Source organism: Arvicola amphibius, chromosome 17, assembly GCF_903992535.2.
Source record: "Arvicola amphibius chromosome 17, mArvAmp1.2, whole genome shotgun sequence".
NCBI classification, from domain to species: domain Eukaryota; kingdom Metazoa; phylum Chordata; class Mammalia; order Rodentia; family Cricetidae; genus Arvicola; species Arvicola amphibius.
In genome coordinates, this window is record NC_052063.2 from 16,058,454 (window position 1) to 16,083,357 (window position 24,904).

The 24,904-nt window shown below is 35.6% G+C and overlaps 1 non-coding gene across 1 annotated transcript; it reads left to right on the forward strand.

The window, feature by feature from the left end:
- Positions 1 to 24,500: 24,500 nt before the first annotated feature.
- On the forward strand, positions 24,501 to 24,667 carry LOC119803741. The gene has a single exon (XR_005283704.1). It is a non-coding gene; the product is annotated as a U1 spliceosomal RNA (small nuclear RNA).
- The last annotated feature ends 237 nt before the right edge of the window (positions 24,668 to 24,904 follow it).

Sequence of the window (24,904 nt, forward strand, 5' to 3'; positions counted from 1 at the left end):
TCTCCAGGAATCATTTGTTCCCTGTAATATGAAGGGGGCCCACATTTTTACACTGCTTTAAGTTACCCCATTCCTGCCACAGCTTCACAAGTGATGGGACAAAGGCCCATGAGGGAGTTCATTTGCTCAGGACACCGCAGGCAGAATGGTTGGTGATTTGCATCAATTTCCTTTGCTTCCCAAGTTCCATGAAAATCAAGTGGAATAACCCAGGACCGTTCTCTGACTACATCCCAGCTTTAGTTCTATGAGGTTAGGATTTCCTCCTTTGCAGTAGTGTTGGAAGCAACCTTGTCCCACCGTTTTTATGGCAGAAGTTATACCTGGTCAGCAAGCAAAGTGTTCTAGTGACAAGCCTCGGGTGCTATGTCTATTTTTAAGGCTGCTCCTATTCATACCACCTCGAAAACATAGTCCAAGACAAGCCAATATGTCATATTTCTGTGTGCCATGGAGAACTGAGCTCCAACAGAGTGATAGACTTGAAGATAGGTAGAGGCTATCTCTTAACTTGATGAAAATTTGTCTCATGTATTTGTTATATTTAATGCATAGGTATGTGTTTTAGTTTGTTCAAATCAGCATCTGTGGGTTTATACACCATAAGTTCTCCCAGTTTTGACACCCCCAAATTAGGAGGTGGACATGCTGTTGGTGTTTCAGTTCAGTAGCAGACTTTGGGGCTTCTACTCTCTGTGGTCATGTTGAAAGAGGGAAGGAAGAACGTTGGGGTCTTTTGTTATAGAGCTACTAATATCTGAAGGTTCTACCTTCATAACCAAATTTCCTCCCAAAGACACCATCTTCTACTGGAATCTGATCGAAGTTCAAGATTTCAACATATAAATTTTGCAAGATCACCTTCAGTCCAATACATTGGAATATGCTTCTTCCTAATAGCAATCTTACAATTTGTAGAGCTCATTCCTTCAATATTTTCCGTTTAGAAATAATTTGATTCATACTGTATAATTAAGTACTATTGAATCTGACACCTTACCCTCCTTTAAAAGCACTGTGCAAATCACCTGCTATTAGTCTCCATGGAGATATCCGAACTGCCAACCACCTCCTAACTTCAAACATACATACACACAATCAGCGAACAGCATGGAAGAATAAAGCATATTTTGGAGCATCCAACAGACACATTCAGTTAAATAGTCCTCCCATATTCCTTGCAATACTGGGAGAAACTAGTCTTGGTATGCCAGTGACACATATTTTCATGCAGTCTGCCAACGCCTGTGTCTTAGTAGCAGTATCGATCAGAGAATCAGTTACTCCTTTCTCTCCTGTTCATTTTCTTGATTTCTATCAGTGCAGTCCCCTATGGTTTACTTTGAATTATTTAAGCCATGTTTAAGCTTGAATGCCTGATATTCCTCTTCCATTCCATTCAATAATATTTAAAGATTATAAATCTATGACAAGTTATTTTGAGGAGACATAGTGATCAAAAGAGCCTACTCAGTGCTTATGTCCATTTACAATTGTTTTTTCACACTAAATTTTGTACCCAAGGTGTTCCAACGGAATAAAAAAAATACAGCTTTTGGTATGGATGATTAGAGTAATAAACGCTTACAGCTATGTGCTTTAAAGATAGCTCTCAGAAACGAGGCAATTCATTATTAAAATGTGCTTAAAAAGTCAAATCACAGAAAATATCCACATACATGAATATACTGCAGTGAATTTACAGCAATCTGATCAGAGATTTCACTTACTTCAAATATTAATTTATGTAGAATTTCCCCAGTCACTAAGTTATGATTTGGAGAAGTATATGATGAACAGAGAATGAAAGGAATAAAAAATATTATCAGTAGGTAATATATGAATGAAAATCTTCATTTTGTGATGATTAAAATGAGTTCAGAAAGACTTTATATATGATGCTTACAATGATTCACTGGTGTTAAAGGTTAGAATTCACTGCATTCTGTGGTTATATAAAGTAGATTTACATGTATAACATTAATGCTTGTTCACCAACCACACAATGTGTGTTTAATACTATGTATGAGTTTTATTTGGGTGACCTCATTTAATTTTACAAGAGCCCTACTAGTTAATATCAATGACTATAATTTTATATCCAATGTGCAGCAGTGTTGTGTATCACAGTGAAAGGAAAACTTTGACCCTACGTCAAAATCTGAGTGTATCAGAGTCAGGGTTCTTAGCTGAAGCACTGCCTTTACAATGAAATATTTTGAACCTTTTCCTATCACACATATTCTTACTCAAGATGGAGAAGCCCATTCCCCTGCCAACGAAAACATGCATTTTAAGATTGCTTGTATCATTTAAATTTTAATAAAAATTAATTTAAAATGCAAATTTGAACATGATCTTCTAGGCAAGATTAAACCTTAGAGGATACAGTACCAGTAAATCCTGTCAATAAAGAACAGCTTCCTGTAGTGATTAAAGTATAGTCAACCAACGCTAGGCTTCTCTGCATGTCATTTTGAAGTGCACTTGCAGGTGAAATATTTTCATTTCCACTCCAGAGTAAACATTGCTTTTACTTTGCCTGGCATCCAATGTTCATTTGGTTGGCGTTGTGATTCAGAGGCAGGAGCTAAGCCAGGGTTCTGTTTATTATTGTCTTCAAGTTTGCTACTACTCCCTGATACTCTGAAAAGAAAACAATTTTTACCCATTTCCCAGAGGGAAGACCAAATTGTGCATAAAACTACAACTGGTCTGCCCTACTTCTACAGCAACACACTAGAGAGAACAGTGCTCCCGTATGATTTGTTTAAAGAAACAAAAGAAAAACACAATGGATTTGCATTGAAAACATTTGAAATCCAACCCATGGTGCCCACATAGGTAATCTAAATGTCACATTTTAAGGCGATGAGAATTCAGAGACGCTTATTTTTTTTATTTATTATTTTGAATTTGACACTTAAAGAAAACTCAAGAGCCTCTTTGTTCTGCCCTTACCTTGCCAGAAATAATCAACTGAACAGAAGTAGAGCAATCACAAATAAGGGCATCACAAAGATGCAGCCATGAGATTTGATTTGCAGTAAGAGAATCATGGATTTGTCTAACTTTTCATGTGAATCTGAAGATTTGTCTTGCTGAAGTAATGTTTACTCCTTTTCTCCATGGAGGAAGCAAGCAAATTTCTGTTTAGATTCAGTCCCTGAAGTAGAATCAGTGAACCCTTGAAAACTGTTTTAATTCCTGATGTACATGTATAACAATTTGAAACATTTTTGTAATGTTGAATATATATGCTTTTTATGGTAAAAAAAAGAGTAAAAACCTCTAGTAGACAATTAAAGATTTGGAAAGGTCCCTTCTTTTATTTTTTGATAATATATTGAACCACTATGGTACCACTTGGAGTTTTATGTGATATTATAAATGTTCTCATTTTTAAATTTCTACTTGTTTATTTATTTATTTACTTATTTATCTTAAAAAATAAAATATAATAAGATAAAAAAGAAACATCCCATCAAGGCTGCACAAGGAAAACCAACAGAAGGAAAAGAGCCCCCAAAGCAAGAAAAAGAATCAGAGATACATTCAGGAGTCCCCTAACAATACTAAACTAAAAGCTAAAACATAAACAGAGAGGGTCTGGTGCAGAACCATATAGACTCTGTGAGTGTTTGCTGCAGTATTTCTGAATTCATATTGGTTTCTCTTAGCTGTTTTAGAGGACACTGCCTCTTGGTGTCCTCCATCCCCTCTGGCTCCTATACTCTTTCTACCTCCTCTTCTGTGGGGTTCCATGACTTCTGAGAGGGAGTGATTTGATGCCAACATCCCATTTAGGGTTGCATGATTCAATGTCTCTCTTTGGGTACTGTCTGGCTGTGGGTCTCTTTATTTGTTTATATGTGTAACAGGAGGAAGGTCCTTTAATGATGGCTCTAAGAGTAGAGAAGAATATCATTAGGAGAATATTTATTGTTACTGTTTTTTTTAGACTAGTAGATTTGTCTTTATCCTAGGTACTGGGCTATCTAGTCTCCGGTTCCTGGTTAACATGCATTGTCAAGGATGAGTTCTCTCTTATGGAGTGATCCTAAGGTGAAATCAAACATTGGTTGGCTACTTTCACAAGCTTTGTGCCACCGTTGCCCTAGTATATTTTACAGTTAGACCAGATTGTAGATCAAGGGCTATGTAGCTAACTTGATGTTTATGGTTCTCTTTTGGTAACCTTCAGAGTACCTTTACCTAATGAAGACACCGAAGATAGGGATGAAAGCTCTATATAGCCACTGGATCACCCTCTCCAGCTTAGAAAGTCAGGAAGTAAAGGCTTGCTTTAGCTTACTCTACCAGAGATAGAGAATCCATCGTAGTAGGGAAGCCATGGCAAACATCAGGGAAATCATAGCAGGAGGAGCAGGCAGCTGTTTTATAAGTTCTGCTATATACAAGAAGCAGAGAAAGAAGAAGGGGAACTTCCGCAAGGCTGTGAAACCTCAAAACCCACCCTTACTGATGCAATGTTTATGTCCAGAAGGTTCCAGAACCTCCAGTACTCAGTGCTTCTAACCAAAGACCAGGTGTTCCAACGTATCTGTTTATAGGGTCAATCCTCACTCCACCTAACACAGGTCTGTTGTGGTTGCACTTGGGCTGATGTTCTGGCTTGATTTAGATATTTTAGCCCTGGGCCTTTTCTCACTGAGGACTGAGTTGTTAGATAATAAGTGGCCATGGGTGATGTGGGATTCCCCTCTGTGTGCTGTGCATGTCGTTGGTTAATAAAGAATTTGCTTTGGGCAGAATAGGGCAAGGTAATTATTTCAAGCAGATAGAGGAGAGAGATCACCATGAAGCCACTAGAGGAAACAGATGCCTGGAGTCTTGCCTGTAAACCATGAGCCTCATAGTAAAATATAAAATAATAGAAATGGGTTTGTTTAAGATGTAAGAGCTAGCTAGAAAGACACCTAAGCTAAAAGGTCAAACAGTGTTGTAATAATACAATTTCTGTGTGATTATATCAGGTATGGGTGGCAGGGAAATGAACAAGCAGCCTTTACCTACACACTGGTAAATTCTAAACTAGCCAGATACTTCTTTCATACTAACATGCTAGCAATTCTTCTGGTCAAACCAACCTGCCAAGCAGACAAAAAGAGATAGAGAAGACTAAACTTTACAGGGTATGACTGTCCAATATTATTATGTCATTAATTAAATACTGAAATGCAGTCGGCCATGCAACAAATATCTACATAAAACATATTTTATTCTTATTAACTTATTTGACTTGTTTTTCTATTCAGATGAGTATGCCTTTTCAAAAACAAGTTAGTTACTTTTTGAAATGTATAAATACTATGATTATTCTTTATTCTGGTCTCTACTGAATAATGCAACTGTTGATAAACTGTTTTCAATACAAATTGCTTCTGCATTATTCAACTATATATTTCTATCCATATAAATTCAAAATTCCTTATATTTCAGCATCAAAAATACAGAGCTAACATTAAATTTTGTCTCTTTTTTTCTTAAATATGATTTGGGTTTTTTTTGGTTTTTTTTGTTTTTTTTTTTTTGGTTTTGATTTGTTTTTCTTTCTTTTGTTAGTAATCCCAGTGGAAAAATATCAAACATAATTATCTAACAAAACTTGTCAGTGAGATAATTTGTATTTTAAAATTGAAATGATTATTATAACTTAGTAAATGTCTTTTGAAACCTACCTGATGCCCTTGATTACAGAAAACAGTGAAGATATTCAATAGGTTCCTATGTTAATTTGCATATTTTTAATAACAGGAAGTGTCTTGTTATTTGGTTTACATTTTTGTTAATTTCTTCAAGGCCAGTATTTTTTACTATTTGTATTACAAATGTTTGTTGTTTGAAAAAGTAACAGCACAAGTAGACCTTAAACTGTATCAAGTATTTAAATATGTCTACAACGAATAGTTTAATATATTGATTATTAAACATAGTGCTGCATTGTTACTCTTTTCGAAAACTTATATGTTTGGAATTATTATATATTTGCCAAATTGTTATTTGTATTTAAACACAGATTTCTCTCTCTTTTTCTTATTTTATACATGTCTACGGAGGCTCAGAATCAAAAAAGATGTTTATGAATTTGCACAAGGAATTCTAAGACAGTTTTATTCTCTCACTATTCAAAACACAAAACTAAGCATGGAAGCTTGTCAGTTGTCTTTGCAATACCGAAATGCTAATGTTTTTGCTCTGTGAAATTTTGGTATAGTATTGTTTGGGAGTAAAAGGACTGCATGATCCTGAAGTTTCATGTTGAAATTTCCTTTATTTAGGGTACATTTTGTAAAAATTATTCATGAAATAGAATCCTGTGAACTTTTAAAAAATAAACATAGAGTAGAAAATAAAGCACTTTAAAGTTTTTTTATTCATCTTCTTTAACATTCACTATCATTTTACCACATTGAACTAAGAATATTATTTAATACAATCTTAATTATTAGTCTTGTTTTCTAAAGAAATTGATAACTCATTATAACATACTTCTGGGAAACCCATCAAACAATTGAACACACTGAAGACAGAGCAGTACCCTGTGTTTTTCAATGAGTCAGTAATCTTTCAGTGTAGTAAATGGAAGGGAATCAGTTTATTTCTATTCTGTGTGTAAGAAGTAAAGACACAGAAGGTCTACATTATCTGTGATTCTTCTCTAATGAAGCCATCTGTTACAAAAAGGAAGTGGAGCTGCAACTGCTGGCTTGCATCTAATGTTGGAACCATCCAATATATTTGATGGAGGATCATAACAGTCTTGCTGTAAGGAATTGGATAGTTCCTAGAAATATGATATGATACCTCGGAACACATAATTTGTCTCTCACCAAGAAACAATTTCCTACTCAACACTGTTGAAATTCTTCAGTCATGAAATTTCATCTCCTGCAAACATAATTAACTAAGCTGCAAAATATTTTGTTAATATAATTGATTTTAGAAACAAATTATTTAGTTGTGATAGTCAAGTGAGAAAAATGTTAAGATTAGAATAGGGAAATAGCTAAGTTAAAAATACAAAGGTTTAAAAGGTGTATAATTATGTGGATATACCTAGAATGTTCCAACACTTTGTAATTGCATAAATTAATTTTCATTCTTTTTAGTGTTTTCCAGAAAACTAGCTATATTTATGTTAACACATTGTTTAAAAGTTTTTGTCATTTTTGCATGTATTTTTCTTTTGTGGTATGAACAAGCTCTTAGATAATTTGTGATGACTAGCTAGACATGATTTTGTATAGTTCTTAAACTACTTTAAATAGTCTGTTACAAGGTTTATTCAAGTTCAGTGCTGCTGGGGGAAATGCTCTTGTACAGCTTAAAGATTTGGCATTCATATGGATTTAATAAAACACTGATTGGCCTGTAGCCAGGGAAGAAGTATAGGTGGGATGACCAAACTAAGAGAACTCAGGGAAAAGAAAAAGGGGAGTCAGTTACCAGCGAGATGCAGAGGAAATAAGATGAGAATGCCTCACCGATAAAAAGTCCCAAGCCACATGGCTAACACAGGCAAGAATTATGGCTTAATATAAGCTATAAAAGCTAATTAATATGCCTGTTCTAACAAGCCAAACAGTTTATAATTGTTTTAAGCCTCTGTGTGTTGCTTTGGGACTAAAGGGTGGTGGGATCGGGTGGGACAGAAACTCTGTTTACATTTCAGTATAAGTTATATTGACTCTCTTGAGATTTTTTTGCTCTTATTTACAGTTTACGGGTATGTTTTCCTATTTTTAAATTTCTTGTTATCCACTAGAATGTCATTTTCCCACAACAATATGTTTTTGTGGATATGTCTTTGTTTATGATGTGGCTTCTCTGTGGTGTCTAAAGCCTGAGTGAATGCTCAGGCAGAGTAAAGGAGCAAATAAATGGCCGGAGTTTGAAATATCCCAATTTAAAAATGCTGCACCATACAGAAGATGATAACTACATATCATTTCAAGAAATACTTTAATTCAGTTTGTCTGTGATTGGTGTTTTATAGTTCCTTAGATGACTTAAATGTGCTGTTATTGTCAATTTTGAAAATTGAGAAGCACAATTATTTTTCCTCTAATACTATAAACAAAGAAAGACCAATTATATTTTGAGTACTAATAGGTAAAATTTTGATAGTTGTTTGGAAACTTTTCTGAAGAAATAACATTGAATTAAATATATGTTTAAAATGGACATTCATGTAATTGAGCTACTTTGGTAAAAGATTTAGTGAGCTAACTACATCTAAACTTGTGATCATTATTTGTTTGTGTTTACATGACTGGAGTACAGGAAGCCCCTTACCTGTTCAAACATTACTTATATGACATTTATATACCCTTGAAGGTGGATACTGAAGATATTAACATTTAAATGAGTATACCAGGAGATCTGCCCTCCTCTATGGGTGGGCAGAAGACAACCAGTTAAGGGTCTGAATGGAACCAAAAGGTAAAGGAAAGATACGTTTCTGTTATAATCCCTGGATTTTAGCATTGTTTATCATTGACCTTTGATGAATCAGGTCTTTCTAATTATGGCTTCTCACATGGGGCCATCATGTGAGGGCTTCAGGTATTAACTAGATCTGTCATTCCAGATTTCCTGGACCCTGCCCTGTAGGTTTCAAGATCTTAGCTCTTTTATCGGATAATCTTCCCAAAGTATAGCTCATAACTTTCTGCTTCTTTGTACAATTGATATTAGAAAAAGGCAAATCCCCCAAAATCAGTGATCTTAGTTGATAATTTTTCTAATCTCATGAAATTTGAAATAAAAAGTTTTTCCATTTTCTGTTTACTTTTTTCTCTCATTGAATACTTATACAGACCTTTCATACATATAATTAACAGATTTAGTCTCGTTGTATAAATATAGTTTCTAACCTTTACTGAAAAGTAAAGTTATAAATTTTACTTAACCATAAATGTTTATGCAATTTATATCTTCACTCATCTCTGTGTAAGAAGCAATTGAACAAAGTGTGATCATTTTCTCCTCTTTTTTTTGTTACTCATTTAATCTCATTCCAAAGTTTCTCTAACAGCTTCTCAACCTCTGATTTTGATCTTTTCAGTTCCAGAAATTTGGAGAGGTAGGAGTAAAAAATAAAATGAAACATAAGCAAAGAAAATTCAGAAGAATAAAAATCTCTGTCAGACAACTGTGGCCTGGCCTTCCATCGTCTTAGCACGAGTTCAACTTCCAACCTTCTCTCAGCTCTAACTCTTTTTTTTCTCATTTTTTTTTATTGAAGATTTCCATCTCCTCCCCCTTCCCTCCCCTCCCTTCCACCCATACCCCCACTCCACCCCTCTCCAAGACAAAGAGCCATCAGGGTTCCCTTCACTATGTTAAATTCAAGGTCCTCCCAGCTCCCCCTAAGTCCAGGAAGGTGAGCAACCCAACTGACAAGGCTCACAGTGAGCCCGTCCATGATGTAGAGTTCATGTTCATTGCCGTTGTCCTTGGTTTCTCAGTCCTCCTCCACCATCAGCTACATTCCATAGAACCTTCACCTGGCGATGGATGGAGAAAATGACAGAGCCCCACATAGGAGCACCGGACTGAGATCCCAAGGTCCCGATGAGGAGCAAAAGGAGGGAGATCATGAGCAAGGAAGTCAGGACCGTGAGGGGTGCGTTCACCCATTGAGATGGTGGGACAGATCTAACGGGAGACCACCAAGTCCAGTTGGAATGGGACTGATGGAACAGGGGACCAAACCGGACTCTCAGCTCTAACTCTTAATTCCTTAATAGTGTAGATGCTAAATGGTTAAAGATGCGTAATCTGATTATCAAGAGATGGTATCTAGATGGGAGGTGGTCTGTGATTTCATTTGTTTAGCATTCAGTACACTTAGTTTTATAGCAGATTCTTCCAGCTGTTCATTGCTCACATATGTAAAATAAAGCTCTAATGTATCATCTCCATCGAGCTCCCTGGGTTAATTTGTGAATTCTCACAAACTACTATATGAAGTATAAAATTAAGAGTCAGCATACAATTGGGTAGCTAGTCAATAACTTTCTTAAATATGTTACAAATAGTTTATAAAATATATTAACCTTATTTATTTTCTATGCTTCTAGAGGACTTTTGATTTTTTCCCCCACTTCTGCCTTTCGTTCTATATGGAAATTCCCTTTATTTGGTAGCATTCCATAGGAAATGGACAATATTCTTTGTTTTTCTTAGATATCATTAAGATAAGGTAACACTACTCAATTGTGTATTACTAAATATTGTTCTAAATATAGATCAATTTACCTTACCACCATTACTTCAATGACCCAAAGGATCACGAACTCTTTTCCAGGGTGATGATATCACTCTATTTCTCTCCAAATTAGTTCATGCCACTATCTATTTCTCTTTTAGTTTTTCTTTAATATATATATATATTAATTTAATATATATATATATATACATATATATGTATGTCTAGTAATCGTTTTTCTGATAGAATATAATCTCTATGACTGCAGGAACTTTCTCGTATATATTTAAAAGTACCAACTTCTAATAGTGCTTGGCAAGTAGTTGATTCCCAGTAACTGTTTATTTAATGAATGGTTAACCCAATTTAAAGAGCCCATATCAGGCATTACTTCTATGACCATTTAGAAATGGTTATTATGAAGAATAGCTTTATCCTTAGAAGTCTCTAATAAGTCAGTTTATTCAATCCTGACAAATAAGACCGATGTCTATTCAAAACAGGAAAAACTCTTAGTGTATTTTATTAGTTTGGTCTAAGTGGTACCTAGAAGCCTGAATGTGTAATGCTGCTTTTCATCTTCTTTTATGTCTGCAATCTGCAGTAATTTTCACAAGTGTTGCTGGTTATTGATATTTTGTGTATGTTCAGTTCCATAAATCCTATTTCTAATTTTCTTATCTAACATCACGGTATGTTACTAAGGTATTTGGTGTTGACATTTGGTGTTGCTTTCTTGATTTCTCAAGATTATTAATGTCAATTGTCCTGTGGCTAATAAGGGTCTTAGAAAAACATTCTAATTTCATTGTTTAATATATTGGTTTTTCCTTAATATTCAAAGAAAGGCAGTTTTGCATAATGAATTGGTGGAAATTAGAAGATGGCTATCATGCTTGGGATGTAGTTTTAATTTCAGATTCAATATCCCAGAAATGTAAAATTGAATGCAGGTCTATTTCAGAAAGAGAAGCATCAATAAAACAACTTTTCACAGAGAATACTGAAACAGCTGTGTTTTTTGGATTCTTTAACCATGCTTCCCATAGCTATGTTTGAAACTCTCCGCCCATTCCTCACAGAGTCCACTTCTACTGCCACATTGTGAGACTTTCAATTACAGACAGACTTCTTTATATCACCATCAAATACAAGACAGCCTGATCCACAGCAGACATTATGTTATATTTTGTTGATGTTCATTAACTTCAATTATCGTATCATTATAAAAGCTTTATACTTTTAAATTTTACTATGCTGGGACCAGGACATACCTTAGATGATAAAGTGCTTGCTTTCTGAAGAAATGGAGATGAGTATATTTCCATAATTTATGTAGACCTGGGCAGTGGTATTTGCAATTTCAGTTCAGAGAAGGCAGAGACAGGATATTGTGGCGAGCCGAGTCTACTTGAGTCTCTGTTGAATTAGAGACCCTGTTTTGAAGAAAGAAAGAAGGAGAGGATGAGGAAGAAGAGGAGGAGGAGGAAGAGGAAGAGGAGGAGGAAGATGGGTGAAGAAGAGGTAGAGGAAGAAGAAAAAGAGGAATAAGCAGGTGAAAAAGAGGATGAGGCACATCCTCTCATATTAAGTCTGGACTAGGGAGCCTAGAGGGAGGAAAAGGGTCGTAAAAGCAGGCAAAAGAGTAAGAGACAGCCCCTGCTCCCACTGCTAGGAATCTCACGAGAAGATCAAACAACATAACCATGTGAAGAGGACCTCTATCAGACTTACAGGCTTCCAGATTTTAGGATCAGTCACTGTGACCCCCATGAGCCCTGCTGAGCTGATTCTATGTGACATGTTCTCGTGGTGCCCTTGACCCCTCTGGCTCCTATAATTTTTCCTTCCCCTCGTGCTCAGGATAGCTTTAGCTCCATTAATGTTTGACTATGATCTGCATCTCATCCATCAGGTGTTGGATGAAACCTCTGTGTTGATGATTGTGCTAGGTTCCGGGCTAGATTACTGTTCCGTGTTATTAGGTATCATTTCATTTTTTTTTTCTGATCATATTTGGTTCTATCCTAGGTCACTGGGCTGTCCTGCCTCTGGTTTCTGGTCATCCATAAGACACTGGTAGACATAGATTCCCTCTCTTAGCTTAGGCCAAAGGTTGAACCAATCATAAGTTGACCTTTTCCACAAGATCTGTGCCACCTTTATCCCAGTACATCTTGTTGGCAGGGCAAATTGTAGATCAAAGGTTTTGTGACTGGGTAGGTGTCCCAGTTATCAATCAGGAAGCCTTTGTGGTTATAGATGTCAGGCTCCACATCACCTATTACTGGGTATCTTCACTACAGTCACCCTAATAGATTCCTGGGAATTTACATTGCACTAGGTTTATATCGTGCCCTGAAATGCCCCCACTCATCATTTCCAGTTCTCTCTCCCAGGGCTATTTCTTTCCATCCACCACCCATCTGATCCATCTGGTTCCCATTGCTACCTGCCCCATTCTACCCTCAAAATCTATTCTGTTTCCCCTTCACCGGGAGATTCGTGCAATCCCCTTGACCCCTCCTGGGTCTGGATTGCAACATTGCTGTCCTTTGCATAACAGCTAATATGTTTCCTGTTTCATTGAGTACATACAATGTTTGTCTTTCTAGGTCTGGGTTATCTCACTCAGAAATTTTTTATAATTCCAACTATTTGCCTGAAAATTTTATGAGACATATTTAACAGCTGAGTAATACTTCATTATGTAAATGTGCCACATTTAATTTATCCAAACATCTTTTGACAGACATCTAGATTGTATCCAGTCTCTGGCTATTATGAATAAAACTTCTACGAACATAGTTCAGCAAGTGTCCTTGTGGTAGGATGGATTGTCCTTTGGGTATTTGCCCAAGAATGATATAGCTGGGTCTTGAGGTAGATAATTTCCCAATTTTCTGAGAAACCACCATATCAATTAACAAAGTGACTGTTCAAGTTGGCGCTTTACCAACAGCAATGGAGGAGTGCTCCCCTTGCTTCACATCCTTACCAGCATGAGCTGTCACTTAAGTTTTTGATCTTAGCCATTCTGACACATGTAAAATGGAATCTCAGAGTTGTTTCCATTTTCAGTTCCCTGATGGCTAAGGATGTTGAGTATCTCTTTCAGTGTTATTTGACCATTATGATTCCTTTGTTGAAAAGTCTCTCTTTAGATACATACTCCATTATATTTTAAATTGGATTATGTCATTTGCTGATGTCAAATTTCTTGTGTTCTTTATATATTTTGGACACTAACTCTCTGTCAAATGTGGTGTGTGTAAAGATCTTTTCTCATTTGGTAGACTGTGCTTTGTCTGATTGATGGTGTCTTTTGCCTTACAGAAGCTTTTCAGTTGCATGAGGTCCCATTTATTAACTGTCGACCTTAGTGCCAGTACTATTGATGTTTTATTCAGAAATGGACTGTCAAAAATGGCAGCTTGAAACCTATACTTAGGAATGGTAAATGGAGCACTGAACCTGTAAGCGAGGTAGAAATTAACGTTAAAAAATTGAAATACCCAGCAAAGTTGATGAGGTCAAAAGACTTGAATTAATAGAAGAAGCAAGTCCCCACAGAGTTGCAGAAATACCTGCAATATGCCCTTACAGAAAATTTACAAATATCTAGTCTAGATATTGGGCTCTGGGGTGTAAAAACGTTAATAAATCTTTTATAAGTCAATAAGCAGGATCTGAGGAAAATGATGATGCAAACTGACTTACAACCTTGTCAGATTAAGGCAGTTTGATAGTTACCTCATATTTAGTTTTAAAACTGGTTGCCTGTAGACAAGCTGGAGATTTAAATAGCACACCTGAGACTCCTGTGTAAGAAGCACTGAGTCACTTCTTGTTCCCTTTGGTGGGAGTTGATTTACTGTCCTCATGGTGCTTCCTGCTTCATCAGAAAAATAACTTATTGTTGTGCCCACAGTAAATCAAGATGCCCTGCAGCAGTTTAAAATCCAAAGAAAAACAATGGTTTTTTTTCTGACTCAAACATATATTTCTTTTACATTAAAGTTCCTAAGGAATGAAGTTACAATAAATTTCATTATTGTATATTATTATTTTAGGAGGAAATTTTTTTCTGTTGAATTAACTCTTCATTTACTGTTGCTTTTTCCTGTTTTGGTTCCATATAACCTAAATATACGCCTATGTGTGTGTCTGGAAGGGATAGAATCTTGCTTTCTATATTCCTGGTAAAGAGTATTTTCCATTTCCTTCATTTTAAGTCATTTTCATTGTTAGAATTAAACATTATTGTCTGACAGAAAGGAAGTAAATTATTAAATTACATATTATTCTTTAAATTATAATGAATTTATATAGTGGAATTAGAGTTTTAAACTTTATCTCACTGTAGTAATAAAGGTTGCTTCTTGGTTCCCGGTCATCTGCCTAGCTTAGACCCAAAATAATCACACATAAACTCTATTGTTTAAAACACTGCTTGTCACATTAGCTCTAGCTTCTTATTGGCTAACTCTTACGTATTAATTTAACACATCTCTGTTAACCTGTCCATAACCACGAGGTCATGGTCTACCAGCAAAGTTTTGGCATGCCTGTCTCTAGTGACAGCCCCATGGCATCTCTCTGACTCTGCCTTCTTCCTCCGAGCATTCTGTTTAGTTTTCCCCACCAAGCTCTGTTCCTCTAAAGCTCTGGTATAGGCCCAAAGCAGTTCCTTTATTCATTAACCAATAAAAGCAACACATAGACAGAAGTACCTCCCACACCATCTTATACTTAGTTTAAACTTCATAAATTTATGATTGTGTATTCAAATGTTTAGTATACTTTAGAAGCAAAACCGGAAAGTTCATATGGTTTTCTATGATATTAGTTTGACATTGAACACTTAATTTTGTATCTTGTTAATCATATTCAGTAATATGTGAGTTATATGTATATATATTATGTAAATATTTACATATGTGTGTATAGTGTGCGAGTGCATGTATGTCTGTGTATGTGTGTGTCAGTGTGTGTATGTGAGTGTGTTTGTGTGTTTCTGTGTGTGTGTGTGTGTGTGTGTTGTATACCATGACATGTTTGTAGAAGTAAGAAGACAAATTTTGGAACTTGTTCTCAACATCTCACCTTGTTTGTGAATCACAAATTTAGGTTGTTGTTTTGGTATCAGTTTATATTAGGGTAGCTGATTGTTGAGATCATGGACAATTCTCTTGACTCTGTCTCCCCTGTCCTTTAGGAGAGCAGGGCTGGATTGAGATGTGCCCTACCATATCTGATTTGGTTAGTTTTAGCTCATCTGTAAATGTTGCAAAGTAAATATTAATGTAGTAAGGAGGCTCTTGCTGGGCTCTATACATTCTTATGGTGATTCATTTTTTTCTCATTTTAATTTTATTTTTTAAGTGTTAGCGTCTTCATTCATTCATTATAATTCTATAGGAAACCTCACAAAATTATAAGCTGGAAGACTAAAATTGGACAAACATGGAAATGTTAGACCTTTAACGCCATTGTCACCTCAGACAACATGGAAGAAAAGACCCAGGATGAATTACCTTAAGGACTCAGCTTTCTCTCAAAGTCCCTGGATGCCTATAATACAAATAATGAAAATTAGGTGGTCTGTCATTCTAGGGAAATCAAAACAAAATACCAAATGGGGTAAAGTTCAGATAACTATATATAGGTAAACAAACAAACAAACAAACAACAACAAAAAAAACTCTGGCAGGTTTTTTTTCCATTTGTGAAAATCTTGGCATTTTCCCAAGTTCTTGGCAATTTGAAGTTTCACCCAATTATTTTAGCCCTGATATCATTGACTTACAGAGGATCTTGATAATAAATATAGGTGAGGGCATGGTTTACCAATAAGTGTGGAATGAACAAACCACTGCAGCTTTGTAAAGTACATTTAACATGCTCATTGAAAAGCAATTTTAATAATTTTACTCACTGTTTTCTCACTATTCAGTGATTCAGTAAATTAATAAAGGTTGTTTCTTTAGAATAAAAGTCGCCATCTACATAAGAGCAATATTTAAGTTAATGGGATGTCCCATATTTGGTATGAGACCAGACACCTACTACTTAACCTAGTAATAATTTCATGTCACTTGAGTGTTCTATTGTTTTCCATTTGTTCCTCTAACAAATAACTGGACATTTAATAGACTAAAGCAACATCAGCTTGTAATAAAGCGCTAAAGTCACATATTGTTTGGGTTCGTTCCTTTTGGAAGTAACTTAGGGGGAAACATTGCCTTACCTTTTCGTTTTGGGAACGACTGGTCTTCTCTCAGGAATATCGCCGTTAAAGCACCTGTTTCTGTGGTCACATCTCCTATTCTGACTCATCCATTCATGCTTCCCTCTAAAAACGTGTCCTTGTGATTGTGTTGGGCCCAACTAAATAATGCACAATAATCAGTTTATTCTTGCATCCATAATGCCATACAGAGTGTTTTAAGATATGGGCCTTTGGAGATCACATTACACTTTGCTAAATTGTTAATCAAAGACTTGATAGTAGTGACCAAGTCCATTCTAGCCTCAAGTAACTCAAAACTAATTGCAATGATCCTCTGCTTTATACGCATAACTGTATTTTGACTCTTGAATTAGTGGCCAAAAGCCTACACACAGATTTTTACTATTAATTCTGTTTTTTTTCTTACTTCTTTTATGTTGGGAGTTATGATAGCTACATTGGAAGGAAGACAAGGATATGTTTATTAGCAAGTAGGTATTTGCGTAGATGTTAGAACTGAAGATGAAAGCATACTTTGGAGTCTTAGTCAATATCGAAGAGCAAAAAGACCCCAGAGAAAACACAAGTGTCCTCGGTAACCTCCTGTCATTGACTTATTTAGAGTTCTGGATCAATATCCTCATCTGTCCAATAGCTCAAATCACTAAAGTGAGTCTTTTGTGCCATTGATTGTTATTTACATGTGAATAATCTGTTGCAAATTTATATGAACCAATTACCTTTGCTAGCATAATTAAGAGACAGCTATCTGTACTGAGCTGATAATTATTTATTTATCATCACAGTAGAGTCATGCTACATTAGTCTTGCTCATTGAAGTCCACAGAGAAAGCAGAGAACTAATAGAAAAAGCGTTGCAAGTCTGTATCCCAATGTATTCTTCATGAGAAATACAAGATAAGAAGAATTAGTTTCCAGTTTTTGTCTAAACCACAAAGTTCCAAAAAGATATAGGTGACATTTTATTTGTTTATGTATCTTTTTTTTTTTTTGAGACAGTGTTTCCCTGTAGTTTCTAGAGCCTAGCTAGCTCTTGTAGACCAGGCTGGCCTCGAACTCAGAGATCCGCCTACCTCTGCCTCCCTAGTGCTGGGATTAAAGGCGTGCGCCACCACCGCCCGGCTTGTTTATGCATCTTTTATTTGACTTAGAACATTTGAAGTTGGTAGGGGTTTTGTAGTGTCTGGATATGCGTAATGTGTCTCTGTGTGTATGAACACAGGGCCTATCATTTATTACATAAGCACTCTGCTACTAAGTTGCAAAAATACACAACCATATCAAACTTTGCTAGGGTCTTTCTCAGGATCTACAGATGTGTGGGAGGTGATATGACATTTACACTTCATTTGATTGACAGCATATCCATCCATTATGTATCCATTATGTATCCCGTTACTAAGTGTTTACTGAGGTCCTTTCATCTTCCTTTGTCTTTTTCCCTGCAAAACCATTTGTCAAAACAGCATCATTCATCATCCAATGGTGGTATTCCTTTAGTTTAGCAACATGGTTTCTTTAATCTTATACCTCCTAATATCTTCAGAGTAATCATCGGCAGCCTCCACCATGGGAATAAGCAAAAACAGATGTTGCCGAGCTATGGCAAGCTTGTGTTTATAGATACACGCACCGTGTCATTGCTATCCTTCCAGATAATGACCATTGTAAAATTCACACGGGCTTCAGTTTATATTCAGTTCCCGCTTCACCATTCTTCTCAAAAACTGCCTGCAATGAATGCTAAGTACCATGACATAACCAGCTTATATTCTCTTAATGGTATGGCAGAAAGAATGTTGTATTTTTTTTTTTCAAATGAGTTTTCTATAGATACTCATTATTTTCAACAAATACATCGTTAAAGATGCTAGGAGTTCTCTATAAAATCCATCAAATCTATTTGAAAAATAAGTAGCATGTGAAATGTGGGAAATCCTCAAGGGCAAAATTGAAATAAATGAAAGCAACCAGAAAAGAAACAAATAGGAAAAAAAAAAAACGTCATTCATCCTTTTTTAATTGAATAGGCCTTTATGCTTAAAGCTACTCAAATGATTTTAGAATCAAAAAGTAGGGATTGTTTTGCAGCAGAAAAAGTTGTATTACTTTTCTTCTTTATGGTCAGTGAGAACAAATTTGGTTCCTTGGGGCCTTAATTTCTTTGTTATTATACCTCTGTCTTTATAATTCTGAATGTCTTTAAGCAGAATAATGTTTATTATCAGTTCTTGATTGCAGTTGTGTGATTACCTTGTGGAATAAGAACTCTCACTTCATTTACAAGGCAATCAGGGCTAGGCAGAAATACCTGTTCAAATAGGTAAGAACAGGTTCTTACTAGTTTCCCCCCAATGTCTGTAAAACTCTGTAGAAATAAATAACAATAACAGTAAAATTAATTATGTGCATATAATGTATGAAGACATGGAGTTAACAAGTGGGGACTTAATTAAATTCTAAAAATATTATCTTTGGTTTATATGAAAAATGGTGGTAAACAGTTGACATTAGAAAATATTTGTTTATTTTGAATTTTGCATATCAAGATACAAAATCTTATGATAGATGAGTACAGCTAACAAAAACATAACCTAATGGTCATTTTAAATACTTTTAGTACAAGACCAGTTATGGGTATTTTTATATTATCCCTTTAAGTTTCTGTTATTAAAATATATTCTATAATTTTTCCTTTCCCTTACTTCTTTTAAGCTCTCACCTATTAACACTCATTGCTCTCTTTAAAATTCACGACTATTTTCCATCCATTGTTTTTACACACATACATGTATATGTAAAGGCATATATATATATATATATCTGATTATATAAATACAACCTACTTAGTCTGTGTCATGTAGTTAAAGTGTTGTGTGTACATTAATTTTGCTTGGTAACTTGACATAAACCAGAACAGAAAATGAAGAGAGTCTAAGTCAGTCATTTCCTAGACCAAGCTAGCCCATGGCCATATGTGTGGGAAATTATATTGATCATCATTATAATTACATAATAATAACCAATTATATCTATATGCAAAGGACCAGCTCTGTGTGTGTGTGACCAATCCCTGGACAGGAAATTTGAAGTTATACGTGTAAAGAATAAGCTATCAGTAACAGTGATGCATGCAGTCATTCTTTCTTTTTTTGGATGTAGATGTGATATGATGAGTTGTTTTAAGTTCCTGCTGCCTTTATTTGTCACACCAAGGATCATCAGCAACTGCATGTCACTCTATTGAAATGGTAATTAGCCATCCCTTCCTTTCTCAGCTAGATCAAATAATGGCTTTTCTTTAGCCTAAACACCTTCTCCTGCATTCATAGTCTAATGTTTTAAGGTAAGAATATGTTCCTTGCTGTAATACCATTTTAAAGTTTGCCTTTTAGTTCTTTGAGAATTTTGTTCAATGTATTTTTAAAATAATCCCCTCCTTCTCCCGCCTCTGCCACCTCCACCCACTTCCTGTTCCCACTCAAACTTTGTGTCTTTTTTTTTTCCTCCACCAATAAAACATGACTTGTCTTTCTTTCCCACAAACTGTTGGACGTGTGACTGTCCCTTTCCCAGCAGCAGGCAATAGTCATGATTCTTCAGTTAGAGGATGACTTATGTGCCCACATAGTCTCTCTGTGATGGGATATTTGTCTGCCTTGCGTTTGCCCAGATTTCCTGGGTGCTGTCGTGATGACTGTGGATCCTTACATGTAACAGGTTTGGTGTGTCTAGAACACAATTTCCCTGTAGTCATCCACCCTGTGGTTCTTAGTCTTTTGCCCCCACTTTTGCAATAAACCCTGAGCCCTGGCAGGAGGAAGGTGATATTGGCAACCTATTTAGGGATACGCAATCCACAGTCTCTTATTTACTACTGCACTTTGACTAATCAGGAGCCTCCATATTAATCACCATCTATGGCAAAAAGAAGCTTCCTTGATGAGAGCTGAAAGATGAACACTAATCAATGTGTATAATGATGAGTCATTAGGGGACAATTTAATACTATGCCAATTTAAAGTGTCATTTTAATGAAAAATCTGTGCAGAAGACCATGACTAACCCTCAGTCCAAGTCACTTTATTAGTTTATTTGCAAATTTGCTGCAGATTGCTTAATATAGTAGCAGACCTTGAATATATTCTGTGGTGATAGTTTCGGTTTATTTATGAGTGAGCATACCCCTCGGCAGTACTATCAAATTCAAATCAAGTGATTCTCTGTGGATTATAAACACGGGGATGAGAGAGAGTGTGAGAAAGGAAGACATCAAGAGTGAGAAGGAGAGAAAGAGAGAGAGGGACAGGGAGAGGGAGAAAGAGAGTAAGAGAGAGAAAGAGAGAAAAGAGAGAGAACTTTTAGGTGTCAGACGAGATACACTGTGAAGTAAGGGATAGATAATATCTATGTCCTTTCAGTAACTCAGCATTGCCGGCAGTTGGTGTCACGGAGATGGGAGATAAAATATAGTAAAGGATATTTTTCTATTTTTATATTTTATTATCTACCATAAATTAATGAAATAATATAAATGTTTGAATTAGTGAATTCCTCTAACAAATATTTGAATGACATTTTATCTGAGTTTCTTTTGGGAAATAAGAAGCCCTTGCAAGAACGTGTTCTGCCCTTAAAGATGAAATTCTTGGGAGAAACACTTAAACTGAGAAACAGTTTCTCAGTGAGGGACAGGGATAGAAAAGTTCAGAACAAACAACTAAAACAAATCTTGAATTACTTGAAGAAAAAAGATTAGAACAGGAAAAACCTAAAGGAGGTACTGAATTATGATTAGAACATTATTAAAGATAGTTTAGGTATCTCCCAAACTACAGATTTAGTTTGACTTAGTAGAAAAAATAAAAGCTTGTGTGTAATCAAGTTTGACAGGGTCAGTGTCTAAACGTAAAAGTGATAACATGAGAAATGGCAGACAGATATTGGAGAAATTTTCCAAATTATTGTCCTTTATTATAAAATGCAATTAGTGTAAATGTATTATTCTTAATTTGGTTATACAATCAACTTTATTTTCAGATAAGTATATATATGTGTGTGTGTGTGTGTGTGTGTGTGTGTATGTGTGTGTGTATTTGCCTTTTACTGTGAAACCAACTCTGCAGCTCAACAGCAAAGAAACAGGATCTTTCCAAAAGAGACACAATTGCATCCTTATTTGTCATTGGGATTAATGAAACTTTTCTATAAACAATGGGCATTTAATCAGCAAACTCTAAAACTCACACTGTGTAGGAAAATAGTAGCAATTGAATATTCATGATAGTACTGAAGGATAGTCAATAATTGTGTTTTCTGTGATAAAAGTAATAATAATAATGGTCAAGTCTTAGGTATTGAAAGTTGCCTATATTCTATCTGGACTCTTAGGGGGAAATCCATTAAGGCAAATCAAGTTAATAAACATGTTTCTCCACATCACTGGCATTTATCATTTTAAGATTATTATAACATTTGCCATTTATTTTTGGAATGGTGTTATTATGCAACAGCATCCAAAAATCAGCGTCTGTAGCTTCAAAAATAGCTGTCTCTTTTGGTTTCAATTAATCTGCTAGCAGGAGTCTGATATTACTTCAACATATCTGTATGAAACTATGCCCATGAATATTCATTCATGAGCATGGACTTCTCAATTTAAATAGTTAGCTTTTTAGGGTAGTTTCTTTTATTTCACTTGTCCAACCACGATCCATTATTACTTTGCATTTCCACACCAGTTTTTCTCCAAGGAGTCTAAAGTACTGTAGTTTAATTGCCCAAAAGAAATGGTGTCAGGCTAGAGAGAAGGGAGGTAGAAAAATGTGTTTCCTGATTGTCTTAGGGAATTGGGATATACTTAATTCTAATTCTGGCTTTAAGCCCAGACAGCCAGGCTGTGTCTACACAAGTAAGGTTGTGTGTGAGTTTTCTAAATTTTCCTTCCGTGAGAACATGTAAATGGTGTTCCATCTGAAGAAATTAACGCTATTTCCTCCTAACTAGTAGATCTCACCCTAGGGCAATTATTTTCTCTTCATCCTTGTCTACTCTAGAGAAGTGTGGCATTGTGCATATCTATGATGGGGCGGAAGCTTTGTAAAACTGGCTTGTTGTGCTGCGGCAAAGGGTACTGCTGAAAGACTTTGGATGCACAGAGTAGTCTCCTAGAAATAGAACTACCAAGCCCTTAAATCTCAAAAGTTCAGAGGTGAGAAATGAAATGTAAATTCTGGATAAAAATGATATTTACAGAAAACACTCAGTTTTTCTGGTACTGACAGAAAGTCTAATTGCTTGATAATAATGGGAGGCACTATATATAATTCTGGTTTTAGTGAAACCTCATTTATAAAGAGGAGAATTCCCAGACATTGTACATAGTATAATGTCAACCTTTAATTCTGGAGTCCAATCTACTAAGAAGTTGTTCTCAGAAATGAAATTAATCTGTACCCTAAATCCCTGCAATAGAGCTAAAGTTTAAAAGATTTACTTTTGAAATTCCCATCTTAGTTGAAGAGTCTGAAATCCATTCCATGCTTTTCTGGAACCATGTTAAGCTTCTAACTGATGTTCCCAGAAAACAGCTATGGAAATACAAGGCAGTGAACAAGACAGACAAATTATTTTACGTACTGAAACCACCTTAATTCACTATATTAATAGGTACAAACGGAGAAAAGAATTTTATCTAGAGTCTCCATAAGAAGCATAGCCTGCACAGATAGGCACATAAAATAATGATGCAACTATAGAATTCCTGTTCAGCTTCATGTTTGTGGCTTTTATCTGAATTTACTGGTCAGGTTATGGGGCAGAGAGAATCCTGTTTCTTGATCCTGTAGCTAGAGAAAAACACGTTGTGTTGTAAGAATTTTATAATGTACAAATTCCATTTAATTTGCCATGTCCTTTTTTAGGGAACTATTAGCATCTCATTTCCCCCATTTATACTGTTGGTTACCATGTAATTTCTAAGCAAACTGGAAAGTACATTGGAGACACATTAAACTGTAGTATATGTCAGTAAGATGTAAATCAGAACTGTCATTCCACAGGCTGTGACATTTGTTTATGCTGAGTACAGATTCTGCGAGTCATTTACTATTGGCATCTGTGTTTTTATTCTTGTTCTTCTGAGATCAATTCTGCCAGTTTCAGTCCCTCAACTTTACTGGTCTTTGATTAGACAACAACTTCCACTCCTTCTGGAAATCCCTGGAGAAGACACTAGGCACATTTCCCCAAAAAGGTATTCATGCTTTCATGTGTTCCCTCTGAGTAACCACTAGTCTGTACTATGTATTGGGCACTACCACCCTATCACAATAATCAGGAGTCTTCATGAGCCTAAGCTTTTGGAGCAAAGTGGTAAGTCCAAGAGCAGAGTTGCTCTTCTTGCTCGTATTTGTAACACTTGGATGCACTCCATGTGAACAAGAAAGAGACTACTTTTGTCTCAGTACACTCATATTTTAATTGCAATATCATTGTATGTGTGTGTGTGAGAGAGAGATGGATAAATGAGATAGATAGATAGATAGATGATAGATAGATAGATAGATAGATTATAAGTGGTTTATATATTTATGTATGTATGTGTACATACACACACACAAAGAGAGAGAGACTCAAAGGATGATTTGTGAGTCAGTTCTCTCCTACCATGTCACTCCCCAGGTTATCCAACTCAGGTCTTTGGAGTTGGTGACAAGTGATCTTGTGCCTCTGTGTCGTTTCTCTTGTACCGTTGTCAGATATTTTTCATTAAATAGCTTTTATGCTCCATACATAATGATGATTATTTTGATAGATAATTGGAATTGACGTATGTGTTTCCACGTAGACACGGAAACCTTTTTTCTTCCATGTACTCTAAATAAGTTTGTGACTTAATTGTGTGTTTTCCCTTAAGAGTTCTCAGAGGTCCTTCCTGGTAACCTGTGAATCTATCCCAACATGTCAATATCTTAAAGATTTAAACAATCAAGAATCACTTAAGAACTTATACTTACCTGTCAAGAAGTATACCTGATTGTGAACATAGATAACACAGGGATATGCTTATCTATCCCTTGTACTCCAGATGTGCTAACACCTGCAATTTCCCCAAAGTGGAAAACTGAACTGCTTAATTCATGCCAGTGGAGTGACTGCATTCCAGCTCTGCCCCCACCACCAAAAAAGACTTAATTACTAGTTCAGTATCAATAAATGTGTATTAAATCATCCATAGGAAAACTAAAATGTTTGAACTGTGACTTAATTTTCTACGTACTCAGACATTACCAACCTATGTATTTCTTTGCTTCTCCAGTGATCTTTTATGTTAACTTCCTAAGCGAATAAATATAAAAAATTATTTTATTTCATTACTTTGCTATATTCCTGTATTATGGATGGAATGGTAT